The sequence below is a fragment of the Arachis duranensis genome, chromosome 9 (assembly GCF_000817695.3).
Source record: "Arachis duranensis cultivar V14167 chromosome 9, aradu.V14167.gnm2.J7QH, whole genome shotgun sequence".
Lineage (NCBI taxonomy): Eukaryota > Viridiplantae > Streptophyta > Magnoliopsida > Fabales > Fabaceae > Arachis > Arachis duranensis.
In genome coordinates, this window is record NC_029780.3 from 79,995,115 (window position 1) to 80,009,062 (window position 13,948).

At 38.3% G+C, this 13,948-nt stretch overlaps 1 non-coding gene across 1 annotated transcript; it reads left to right on the forward strand.

Annotated features, from left to right (window-relative positions):
• The first annotated feature begins 6,121 nt into the window (after nucleotides 1–6,121).
• Nucleotides 6,122–6,225, forward strand: LOC127742285 (small nucleolar RNA R71). The gene has a single exon (XR_008003473.1). It is a non-coding gene; the product is annotated as a small nucleolar RNA R71 (small nucleolar RNA).
• The last annotated feature ends 7,723 nt before the right edge of the window (nucleotides 6,226–13,948 follow it).

Below are 13,948 nucleotides of genomic sequence, written 5' to 3' on the forward strand. Positions count from 1 at the left end.
ATTCCTTCTGAATCTCTACTTTCCTACTGCCTTCATCCAATCCTCTTGACTCCTTTCTATGGCAAGCTGTATGTAGGGCGTTACCGTTGTCAATGGCTACTTCCCATCCTCTTAGTGAAAAAGGTCCTCTACGGTCTCCCGCATGGCTAATCAGCTGTTGGTTCTCGATCATGTAGGAATAGGATTAACTATCCTTTTGCGTCTGTCACCACGCCGTACTGTCGCGAGTTTGAAACTCGTCACAGTCATCCCATCCCAGATCCTACTCGGAATACCACAGACAAGGTTTAGACTTTCCGGATCTCAAGAATGCTGCCAATGGATTCTAGCTTATACCACGAAGACCCTGATCTCACAGAATGGAAGGCTTTGTTGTCAGGAGAGGGAACCATGCGTCGTGGACCAGGAATCCAAGAGATACACACTCTAGCTTTCACAGGTAGAATAGAAGTGTTTGTCAGGCACGCGTTCATAAGTGAGAATGGTGATGAGTGTCACGGATCATCACATTCATCAGACTGAAGTGCGAATGAATATCTTAAAATAAGAATAAGCATGAATTGAATAGAAAATAGTAGTAATTGCATTAATACTCGAGGAACAGCAGAGCTCCACACCCTTAATCTATAGTGTGTAGAAAATCCACCGTTGAAAATACATAAGAACAAGGTCTAGGCATGGCTGAATGGCCAGCCTCCCCAAATAGCATGTGAATTCGAAAATAGAGAAAAAGACGCTTAGTACAATAGTAAAAAGTTCTATTTATACTAAACTAGTTACTAAGGTTACAAAATTAAGTAAATGATGCAGAAATCCACTTCGGGGCCCACTTGGAGTGTGCTTGGGCTGAGCATTGAAGCTTTCACGTGTAGCGGTCTTCTGTGGAGTTGAACGCCAGTTTGTAACTTGTTTCTGGTGTTTGACTCTGCTTTGCAACTTGTTTCTGCCGTTTAACACCAGAATAGGGCAGAAAACTGGTGTTAAACGCCAGTTTGCATCGTCTAAACTCAGGCATAGTATTGACTATCATATATTGCTGGAAAGCCCTGGATGTCTACTTTCCAACGCAATTAAGAGCGTGCCATTTGGACTTCTGTAGCTCCAAAAATTTCATTTCGAGTGCAGGGAGGTCAGAATCCAACAGCATCAGCAGTCTTTTGTCAGCCTCTGAATCAGATTTTTGCTCATGTCCCTCAATTTCAACCAGAAAATACCTGAAATTACGGAAAAACACACAAACTCATAGTAAAGTCAAGAAATGTGAATTTTGCTTAAAAACTAATAAAAATATACTAAAAAATAACTAAATCATACTAAAAACTATGTAAAAAAATGCCAAAAAGCGTATAAATTATCCGCTCATCACAACACCAAACTTAAATTGTTGCTTGTCCCCAAGCAACTGAAAACAAAATAGGATAAAAAGAAGAGAATATACAATGAATCTCACAATATCCATGAAACTTAGTCCCAATTAGATGAGCGGAGCTAGTAGCTTTTTGCTTCTGAACAGTTTTGACATCTCACTTTTTTCTTTGAAGTTCAAAATGATTGGCATCTATAGGAACTCATAGTTTCAGATAGTGTTATTGATTTTCCTAGTTCAGTGTGTTGATTCTTGAACATAGCTACTTTATGAGTCTTGGCCGTGGCCCTAAGCACTTTGTTTTCCAGTATTACCACCGGATACATAAATGCCACAGACACATAACTAGGTGAACCTTTTTAGATTGTGACTCAGCTTTGCTAAAGTCCCCAGTTAAAGGTATCCAGAGTTCTTAAGCACACTCTTTTTGGATCACGTCTTTAACCACTCAGTCTCAAGCTTTTCACTTGGACCTTCATGACACAAGCACATGGTTAGGGACAACTTGATTTAGCCGCTTAGACCTAGATTTTATTTTCTTGGGCCCTCCTATCCATTAATGCTCAAAGCCTTGGATCCTTTTTACCCTTGCCTTTTGGTCTAAAGGGCTATTGGCTTTTTCTGCTTGCTTTTTCTTTTTCTTTCTTTTTTTCGCTACTTTTTTCTCTTTTTTTTCACTACTTTTTCTTTCTTCAAGAATCAATTTCATAATTTTTCAGATTTTCAGTAACATTTCTCTTTGTTCATCATTCTTTCAAGAGCCAATAATTTTAACATTCATAAACTTCACTATCAAAAATATGCACTGTTCAAGCATTCATTCAAAAAACAAAAAGTATTGCCACCACATCAAAATAATTGAACTAATTTCAAGATAAAATTTGAAATCCAAGTACTTCTTGTTCTTTTGTAATTAAGCACATTTTTCATTTAAGAGAGGTGAATGATTCATGGAGTTATTCATAGCTTTAAGACATAGACACTAGAAAATAATGATCATATAATGAAGACACAAACATAGATGACACAATAAGCATAAAAACCGAAAACAGAAAAAATAAATAGACAAGGTGATTAAGGAATGAGTCCACCTTAGTGAGGGTGGCGTCTTCCTCTTGAAGAACCAATGGAACGCCTAAGCTCCTCTATGTCTCTTCCTTGTCTTTGTTGCTCCTCCCTCATAGCTCTTTGATCTTCTCTAATCTCATGGAGAATGATGGAGTGCTCTTGGTGCTCCACCCTTAGTTGGTCCATGTTATAACTCAAGCCTTCCAAGGAGGTGTTGAGTTTTTCCAATAGTTGTGTGGAGGAAATTGCATCCCTTGAGGCATCTCAGGGATTTCTTGATGAGGATCCTCCTCATGCTCTTGTTGAGGTCCATGAATGAGCTGTCTTGTTTGCTCCATCCTTTTCTTAGTGATGGGCTTGCCCTCTTCAATGAGGATGTCTCCTTCTATGTCAATCCCAGCTAAATTGCATAGATGACAAATGAGATGAGAAAAGGCTAACCTTGCCAAGGTGGATGACTTGTCAGCCACCTTGTAGAGTTCTAGAGGTATGATCTCATGAACTTCCACTTCCTCCCCAATCATGATGCTATGGATCATGATGGCCCAATCACAGTCACTTCAGATCGGTTGCTAGTAGGAATGATGGAGCGTTGGATGAACTCCAACCATCCTCTAGCCACAGGCTTAAGATCCGGTCTTCTCAATTGAACCGGATTGCCTCTTGAGTCTCTTTTCCATTGAGCTCCTTTCACACATATGTCTATGAGGACTTGGTCCAACCTTTGATCAAAGTTGACCCTTCTAGTGTAGAGGCGTGCATTTTCTTACATAATTGGCAAGTAGAACGCCAACCTTACATTTTCTGGACTGAAATCTAAGTATTTCCCCCGAACCATTATAAGCCAATTCTTTGGATTCGGGTTCATACTTTGATCATGGTTCCTAGTGATCCATGCATTGGCATAGAACTCTTGAACCATTAAGATTCTGACTTGTTGAATGGGGTTGGTAAGAACTTCCCAACCTCTTCTTCGGATCTCATGTCGGATCTCTGCATACTCATTTTTCTTGAGCATGAAAGAGACCTCAGGGATCACCTTCTTTTTGGCCACAACTTCATAGAAGTGGTCTTGATGGACCTTTGATATGAATCTCTCCATCTCTCATGACTCGGAGGTGGAAGCTTTTGGCTTCCCTTTCCTTTTTCTAGAGGTTTCTCCGACCTTAGGTGCCATAAATGGTTATGGAAAAACAAACAGCAATGCTTTTACCACACGAAACTTAAAAGGTTGCTCGTCCTCGAGCAAAAAAAGAAAAAAAGAAGGGGAAGAAGAAGAAAAATGGAGGAGATGGAGGGAAAAGTGAATTCGGCCAAGAGGGGGGAAAGGTGTTTGTGTTGTGTGAATATGAAGGAGTAGTGAGGGGTTTATATAGGGACGAGGGGAGGGGTGGGTTTCAGCCATTAAGGCTGGGTTTGGGAGGGAAAAGTGTTTGAATTTGAAAGTGGGGTAGGTAGGGTTTTTTGGGGAAGAGATATAGATGTGATTGGTGAAGAGGTGATGGGGAAGAGTGAATGAGTTGATTGGTGAGGGGTATTTGGGGAAGAGTGTTGTGGGAGGGTAGGTTGGGATCCTGTGGGGTCCAAAGATCCTGAAGGGTCAAGGAACGCCAGCTTTTATTCCTTTCCTAGCGTTAAACGCCAAGCTGCAACCTATTTCTGGTGTTTAACGCCAGATTATTGCTTCTTTCTGGCATTTAACGCCAGTCTGGTGCTTGTTTCTGGCGTTTAACGCCCAAAATGGTGCCAAACTCGGCGTTAAACACCCATTCTGCTGCCCTTACTAGCGTTTAAATGCCAGTAAGTTCCTCCTCCAGGGTGTGCTGTTTTTAATGCTATTTTTTATTTTTCTTAAATTTTTGTAATTGTTTTTGTGACTCCACATGATCATCAACCTAAAAAAAAGGAAAATTCATAGATAAATAAAATTGGGTTGCTTCCCAATAAATGCTTCTTTAATGTCAATAGCTTGACAGTGAGCTCTCATGGAGCCTCACAAATGTTTAGAGCATTGTTGGGACCTCCCAACACCAAACTTAGAGTTTAAATGTGGGGGTTCAACACCAAACTTAGAGTTTGGTTGTGGCCCCCCAACACCAAACTTAGAGTTTGACTGTGGGGGCTTTGGTTGACTCTGTAGTGAGAGAAGCTTTTCTTGCTTCCTCTCCATGGTTACAGAGGGAGATCCTTGAGTTTTAAACACGAGGTAGTCCTCATTCAGTTGAAGGACCAACTCTCTTCTGTCCACATCAATCACAGCTTTTGCTATGGCTAGGAAGGGTCTTCCAAGGATGATGGATTCATCCTCATCCTTCCTAGTGTCTAGGATTATGAAATCAGTAGGGATGTAAAGGCCTTTGACCTTTACTAGCACGTCTTCTACCTGTCTATAAGCCTTTTTCATGGATTTGTCTTCCATCTCTAATGAGAATGTGGCAGCCTATACCTCAAAGATTTCCAGTTTCTCCATTACAGAGAGTGGCATTAAGTTTATGCCTGACCCCAGGTCACACAGAGTCTTCTCAAAGGTCATAGTGCCTATGGTACAGGGAATTAGGAATTTACCAGGATCCTATTTCTTTTGAGGTAATGTCTGCCTAACCAAGTCATTCAATTCATTGGTGAGCAAGGGGGTTCATCCACCCAAGCCTCATTACCAAATAACTTGGCATTCAGCTTTATTATTGCTCCAAGGTACTTTGCAACTTGCTCTTCAGTAATATCTTCATCCTCCTCAGAGGAAGAATATTCATCAGAGCTCATGAATGGCAGAAGTAGGTTCAATGGAATCTCTATGGTCTCTAGATGAGCCTCAGATTCCTTAGGTTCCTCAATTGGGAACTCTTTATTGGTCAGTGAACGTCCCAGGAGGTCTTCCTCACTGGGATTCACGTCCTCCTCCTCCTCTATGCATTCGGCCACACCAAGTAAGGTTATGGCCTTGCACTCTCTTTTTGGATTCTCTTCTGTATTGCTTGGGAGAGTACTAGGAGGAGTTTCAGTGACTTTTTTACTCAGCTGGCCCACTTGTGCCTCCAAATTTCTAATGAAGGACCTTGTTTCATTCATGAAACTTAGAGTGGCCTTAGATAGATCAGAGACTATGTTTGCTAAACTAGAAGGGTTCTGCTCAGAATTCTCTGTTTGTTGCTGAGAGGATGATGGAAAAGGCTTGCTATTGCTAAACCTGTTTCTTCCACCATTATTAAAGCCTTGTTGGGGCTTTTGTTGATCCTTCCATGAGAAATTTGGATGATTTCTCCATGAGGAATTATAGGTGTTTCCATAGGCTTCACCCATGTAATTCACCTCTGCCATTGCAGGGTTCTCAGGATCATAAGCTTCTTCTTCAGAAGATGCTTCTTTAGTACTGTTGGATGCATTTTGCAATCCATTCAAACTCTGAGAAATCAAATTGACTTGTTGAGTCAACATTTTGTTCTGAGCCAATATGGCATTCATAGCATTAATTTCAAGAACTCCCTTCCTCTGAGGCGTCCCATTACACACAGGATTCCTCTCAGAGGTGTACATAAACTGGCTATTTGCAATCATGTCAATGAGTTCCTGAGCTTCTGCAGACATTTTCTTCAGGTGAATAGATCTACCTGCAGAATGGTCCAATGACATTTAGACAATTTAGACAGACCATCATAGAATATATCCAGGATGGTCCATTCTGAAAGCATGTCAGAATGACACTTTTTGGTCAGTTACTTGTATCCCTCCCAAGCTTCATAGAGGGATTCACCTTCTTTCTGTCTGAAGGTTTGAACATCCACTCTAAGCTTACTCAGCTTTTGAGGAGGAAAGAACTTGGCCAAGAAAGTCGTGACCAGCTTATCCCAAGAGTTCAGGCTATCTTTAGGTTGAGAGTCCAACCAAACTCTAACTCTGTCTCTTACAGCAAAAGGGAAAAGCATAAGCCTGTAGACCTCGGGATCAACCCCATTGGTCTTAGCAGTATCACAGATCTGCAAGAATTCAGTTAAGAACTGAAAAGGATCTTCTTATGGAAGTCCATAAAACTTGTAATTCTGTTGCATCAGAGAAACTAATTAAGGCTTTAGCTCAAAATTGTTTGCTCCAATGGCAGGGATTGAGATGCTTCTTCCATGTAGGTTGGAATTTGGTGTAGTAAAGTCACCAAGAATCTTCCTTGCACCTCCACCATTATTATTGGGTTCGGCCATCTCTACTTCTTTTTCAAAAATTTCAGTAAAGTCCTCTTTAGAGTGTTGTGTTTTAGCTGCTCTTAGCTTCCTCTTCAGAGTCCTTTCAGGTTCCGGATCAGCTTCAACAAGAATGTTCCTATCCTTGCTCCTGCTCATATGAAAAAGAAGAGAACAGAAAAGAAGAAGAATCATCTATGTCATAGTATAGAGATTCCTTTATGTGAGTAGAAGAAGAAAAGAATAGAAGAAGGAGAAGAGAAAAATTCAAACACAGAGGGGAAGAGAGGGTTCGAATTTTGAGATGAAGAGAAGTGTTAGTAAATGAATAAATAAATAGAGAAAGATGAGAGAGAAGGATTTTGAATATTAACTAAAAGAGAAAAATATTTTTGTTTTTATTTTAATTATTAGTTAAAATTCAAAAATTAAGAGAATAAATAAATTAAAATTAAAATTTGAAACAATTAGTTAATTAAAAAGAATTTTGAAAAAGGGTGAGAAATTTTCGAAAATTAGAGAGAGAAAAGTAGTTAGGTGGTTTCGAAAAAGATAAGAAATAGTAAAACAAACAAAGAAATCAACTAGTTAGTTGAAAAAGATTTGAAAATCAATTTTGGAAAGATAAGAAGATAGAAAAGATTTTGAAATTGATTTTGAAAAAGATATGATTTGAAAAAGATATGTTTGAAAAGATATGATTGAAATTTATTTTGAAAAAGATTTGAAAAAGAAATTTAGAAATATTTGATTTTTAAAATTAAAATTGATTACTTGACTAACAAGAAACTAAAAGATATGATTCTAAAAATTAAAGATTGAACCTTTCTTAACAAGAAAGTAGCAAACTTCAAATTTTTTAATCAATCACATTAATTGTTAGTAAAGTTCTCGAAATTTTGAAATAAAATTAAGAAAAAAATTTGAAAAAAATTTCGAAAATGTAAAAGAAAAGAAAAAAATGAAAAAGATTTGATTTTTGAAAAAGATTTTGAAAAGATAAATTTTTTAAATTGAAATCTTGACTTGACTAACAAGAAACAACTTATTTTAAAAAATTTTGACTAAGTCAACCCAAAGATTTCGAAATTTATGTGAGAAATAAGGGAAAGATATTTTTTTATTTTTGAATTTTTAATGATGAAAGAGAAAAACCACAAAAAGACTCAAAACATGAAAATTTAATATCAAAACACATAATGCATGCAAGAATACTTTGAATGTCAAGATGAACACCAAGAACACTTTGAAGATCAAGATGAACATCAAGACTTATTTTTGAAAAATTTTCAAGAAAAGAAAACATGCAAGACACCAAACTTAGAGATTTTTCATGTTTAGACACTATGAATGCAAAAGTGCATATGAAAAACAACAAAAGACACCAAACAAGAAAATATGAAGATCAAACAAGAAGACTTACCAAGAACAACTTGAAGATCATGAAGAACACATGCATGAATTTTTTGAAAATTTTTTTGAGAAAAATAAAAATATGCAATTGACACCAAACTTAAAAATTTGACACTAGACTCAAACAAGAAATACAAAATATTTTTGATTTTATGATTTTATTAATTTTTTGTATTTTTTTCAAAAATTATCTTTAGAAAAACGAAAAAGAGAAAAAAAATTTAAAAGATTTTTGAAAATATTTTGAAAAGAAAATTACCTAATCTGAGCAACAAGATGAACCGTCAGTTATCCAAACTCGAACAATCCCCGGCAACGGCGCCGAAAACTTGGTGCACGAAATTGTGATACACAATGGCGCCAACAACTTGGTATGCACAATTGTAATCTCACTCTTTTTCACAACTTCGCACAACTAACCAGCAAGTGCACTGGGTCGTCCAAGTAATAAACCTTACATGAGTAAGGGTCGATCCCACGGAGATTGTTGGTGGTGGACGAAATTGTAATCATCAACAATGGCTCCAAAGGCTTGGTGCTCTCAAACATGAATCACGCTTTATCACAACTCCGCACAACTAACCAGCAAGTGTACTGGGTCGTCCAAGTAATACCTTACGTGAGTAAGGGTCGATCCCACAGAGATTGTTGGTATGAAGCAAGCTATGGTCATCTTGTAAATCCCATTCAGACGGATTCAATTATATTAAGAAATTATAGTATACGCGAAGGAATAAAATAGTAAATAGTTACTCATATAATTTAGTAGTGGGAATTTCAGATAGGTGCATGGAGATGCTGTGTTCCTTTTGAATCTCTGCTTTCCTACTGCTTTCATCCAATCTTTGTCACTCTTTCTATGGCAAGCTGTATGTAGGGCATCACCGTTGTCAATGGCTACATCCCATCCTCTCAGTGAAAATGGTCCAAATGCTCTGTCACAGCACGGCTAATCATCTTTCGGTTCTCGATCATGTTGGAATAGAATCCCTTGATTCTTTTGCGTTTGTCATCACGCCCAGCAATCACGAGTTTGAACCTCGTCACAGTCATTCAATTCTGGAATCCTACTCGGAATACCACAGACAAGGTTAGACTTTCCGGATTCCCATAAATGCCGCCATCAATTCTAGCTTATACCACGAAGATTCTGATTAAGAAATCCAAGAGATATGCGCCCGGTCTAAGGTAGAACAGAAGTGGTTGTCAGTCATGCGTGTTCATAGGTGAGAATGATGATGAGCGTCACGAATCATCACATTCATCATGTTGAAGTGTAACGAATATCTTAGAATAAGAACAAGTCGAATTGAATAGAAAATAGTAGTAATTGAATTGAAACTCGAGGTACAGCAGAGCTCCACACCCTTAATCTATGGTGTGTAGAAAATCCACCGTTGAAAATACATAAGTGATGAAGGTTCAGGCAAAAAACTTGGTGGACAAAATTGTGATCAACAATTATGGCTCTTTGGCATGTGCATAAAAACATTAACTCAACACTTTCTTTCCACAATCTCGTTCAACTCACCAGCAAGTGTACTGGGTCGTCCAAGTAATAAACCTTACGTGAGTAAGGGTCAATCCCACAGAGATTGTTGGTATGAAGCAAGCTATGGTCACCTTGTAAATCTCAGTTAGGCAGATTAAATGGTTATGGATTTTGAAAATTAATAATAAACAGAAAATAAAATAGGATAGAAATACTTATGTAAATTAATGGTGGGGATTTTAGATAGGCGTGTGGAGATGCTAAAATCCTCTCGAATCTCTATTTTCTTATTACATTCATCCAATCCTTCCTACTCCTTTCCATGGCAAGCTGTATGTAGGGCATCACCGTCATCAATGGCTACTTTTCATCCTCTCGGAAAATGGTCCTATGCGCTGTCACTGCACGGCTAATCGTCTGGAGGCATCACCCTTGAAAATGGCTACATCCCATCCTCTCAGTGAAAATGGTCCAAATGCTCTGTCACAGCACGGCTAATCATCTGTCGGTTCTCAATCAGGTTGGAATCCATGAATGCCGCCATCTATCTAGCTTATACCACGAAGATTCTGTTGGAGAATCTAAGAGATATGCGTCCGGCCTAAGGTAGAACGGAAGTGGTTGTCAGTCACGTGCGTTCATAGGTGAGAATGATGATGAGTGTCATGGATCATCACATTCATCAAGTTGAAGTGCAACGTATATCTTGGAATAAGAATAAAAGAGAATTGAATAGGAAATAATAGTAATTGTATTGAAACTTGAGGTACAGCAGAGCTCCACACCCTTAATCTGTGGTGTGTAGAAACTCCACCGTTGAAAATACAAAAGTGAAAGGTTCAGGCATGGCCGAATGGCCCGCCCCCATGAAGGTGATCAAAAGACCGAATGGTCAAAAGATGTCTAATACACTAGTAAAAATTCTTATTTATACTAAACTAGCTACTAGGGTTTACATGAGTAAGTAATTGATGCATAAATCCACTTCCGGGGCCCACTTGGTGTATGTTTGGGCTGAGCTTGATCTATCCACGAGCTGAGGCTTCTCTTGGAGTTGAACGCCAAGTTATAACGTGTTTTGGGCGTTTAACTCCGGGTTGGGACGTGTTTCTGGCGTTTAACTCCAGACAGCAGCATGTACGTGGCGTTGAGCGCCACTTTACGTCATCAATTCCCGAATAAAGTATGAACTATTATATATTGCTGGAAAGCTCTGGATGTCTAATTTCCAACGCCGTTAAGAGCGCGCCATTTGGAGTTCTGTAGCTCCAGAAAATCCATTTTGAGTTCAGGGAGGTCAGATTCCAACAGCATCAGCAGTCCTTTGTCAGCCTCCTATCAGAGTTTTGCTCAAGTCCCTCAATTTCAGCAAAAAATTACCTGAAATCACAGAAAAACACACAAACTCATATTAAAGTCCAGAAATGTGAATTTTACATAAAAATTAATAAAAACATCCCTAAAAGTAGCTTGAACTTACTAAAAACTACCTAAAAACAATGCCAAAAAGCGTATAAATTATCCGCTCATCACATGGCCGAATGGCCAGCCCCCAAAACGTGATCAATAGTCTCCAAAGATGAAAAATAAAACTGAGACCAAAGATGTAACGTGGTCAAAAGACGACTAATACACTAGTAAAAAGTTCTATTTATACTAAACTAGCTACTAGGGTTTACAGAAGTAAGTAATTGATGCATAAATCCACTTCCGGGGCCAACTTGGTGTGTGCTTGGGCTGAGCTTGATCTATCCACGAGTTAAGGCTTCTCTTGGAGTTGAACGCCAAGTTGTAACATGTTTTGGGCGTTCAACTCTGGTTCGTGACGTGTTTCTGGCGTTTGACTCCAGAATGCAGCATGGGACTGGAGTTGAGCGCCATTTTACGTCATCTAATTACGAATAAAGTATGGACTATTATATATTGCTGGAAAGCTCTGGATGTCGACTTTCCAACTCCGTTGATAGCGCGCCATTTGGAGTTCTGTAGCTCCAGAAAATCCATTTTGAGTGCAGGGAGATCAGATTTCAACAGCATCAGCAGTCCTTTGTCAACCTCCTATAAGAGTTTTGCTCAGGTCCCTCAATTTCAGCCAGAAAATACCTGAAATTACAGAAAAACACATAAGCTCATAGTGAAGTCCAGAAATGTGAATTTACCATAAAAACTAATAAAAACATTCCTAAAAGTAACTAGATCATACTAAAAACTACCTAAAAACAATGCCAAAAAGCGTATAAATTATCCGCTCATCACAACACCAAACTTAAATTGTTGCTTGTCCCCAAGCAACTGAAAATCAATTAGGATAAAAAGAAGAGAATACACTATAAATTCTAAAATATCAATGAATATTAATTCTAATTAAATGAGCGGGACTTGTAGCTTTTTGCTTCTGAACAGTTTTGGCATCTCACTTTCTCCTTTGAAGTTTAGAATGATTGGCTTCTCTAAGAACTTAGAATTTTAGATAGTGTTATTGATTCTCCTAGTTAAGTTTGTTGATTCTTGAACACAGCTACTTTTATGAGTCTTGCCACAGACACATGACTGGGTGAACCTTTTCAAATTGTGACTCAGCTTTGCTAGAGTCCCCAGTTAGAGGTGTCCAGAGCTCTTAAGCACACTGTTTTTGCTTTGGATCACGACTTTAACCACTCAGTCTCAAGCTTTTCACTTGGAACTGCATGCCACAAGCACATGGTTACGGACAGCTTGATTTAGCCGCTTAGGCCTAGATTTTATTTCCTTGGGCCCTCCTATCCATTGATGCTCAAAGCCTTGGATCCTTTTTACCCTTGCCTTTTGGTTTTAAGGGCTATTGGCTTTTTCTGCTTTCTTTTTCTTTTTCTTTCTATAATTTTTTTTTGAAAATTTTTTTTCGCAAGCTTTTGCTTTTTCACTACTTTTTCTTGCTTCAAGAATCAATTTTTATGATTTTTCAGATTGTCAATAACATTCTCTTTGTTCATCATTCTTTCAAGAGCCAGCAATTTTAACATTCATAAACAACAAGATCAAAAATATGCACTGACAGAAAACAAAAAGTATTGTCACCACATCAATATAATTAGACTAAATTCAAGGACAATTTTCGAAATTTATGTACTTCTTGTTCTTTTGAATTAAAAATATTTTTCATTTAAAAGAGGTGAAGGATTTATGGAATTTATTCATAGCTTTAAGACATAGTTACTACATACTAATGATCATGTAATAGAGACACAAATATAGATGATATAATAAGCATAGAAACTGAAAAACAGAAAAATAAGAACAAGGAATGAATCCACCTTAGTGGCGTCTTCTTCTTAAAGAACCAATGATGTCCTTAAGCTCTTCTATGTCCCTTCCTTGCCTTTTTTGCTCCTCCCTCATTGCTCTCTGATCTTCTCTAATTTCATGGAGAATGATGGAGTGCTCTTGATGTTCCACCCTTAATTGATCCACATTATAACTCAAATCTTCTAAGGAAGTGTTGAGTTGTTCCCAATAGTTGTTGGGAGGAAAGTGTATCCCTTGAGGCATCTTCGGGATTTCTTGGTGATGAGCTTCCTCATACGTCCCTTGGGTTCTGATGAGCGGATAATTTATACGCTTTTTGGCATTGTTTTCATATAGTTTTTAGTAAGTTTAAGCTACTTTTAGGGATGTTTTCATTAGTTTTTATGTTAAATTCACATTTCTGGACTTTACTATGAGTTTGTGTGTTTTTCTGTGATTTCAGGTAAATTCTGACTGAAATTGAGGGATTTGAGCAAAACTCTGAAGAAGGCTGACAAAAGGACTGCTGATGCTGTTGGATTCTGACCTCCCTGCACTCGAAATGGATTTTCTGGAGCTACAGAACTCCAATTGGCGCGCTCTCAACGGCGTTGGAAAGTAGACATCCAGGGCTTTCCAGAAATATATAATAGTCCATACTTTATTCGAAGAATGACGACGTAACTTGGCGTTAAACGCCAAGTACACGCTGCTGTCTGGAGTTAAACGCCAGAAAAACGTCATGATCCAGAGTTGAACGCTCAAAACACGTCATAACTCGAAGTTCAACGCCAAGATATGCCTTAGCACGTGAATTCATCAAGCTCAGCCCAAGCACACACCAAGTGGGCCCCGAAAGTGGATTTATGCATCAATTACTTACTCATGCAAACCCTAGAAGCTAGTCTAGTATATATAGGACATTTATCTATTGTATTAGACATCCTGGATTGTAAATTGAATCCTGTGATCACGTTAGAGAGGGCTGGCCATTCGGCCATGCCTAAACCTTTTGCTTATGTGTTTTCAACAGTGGAGTTTCTGCACACCATAGATTAAGGGTGTGGAGCTCTGCTGTACCTCAAGCATTAATGCAATTCTATTATCTTTTATTCAAATATCTCATATTCTTTTTCCAAGATATTCATTCGTACCCAAGAACATGATGAATGT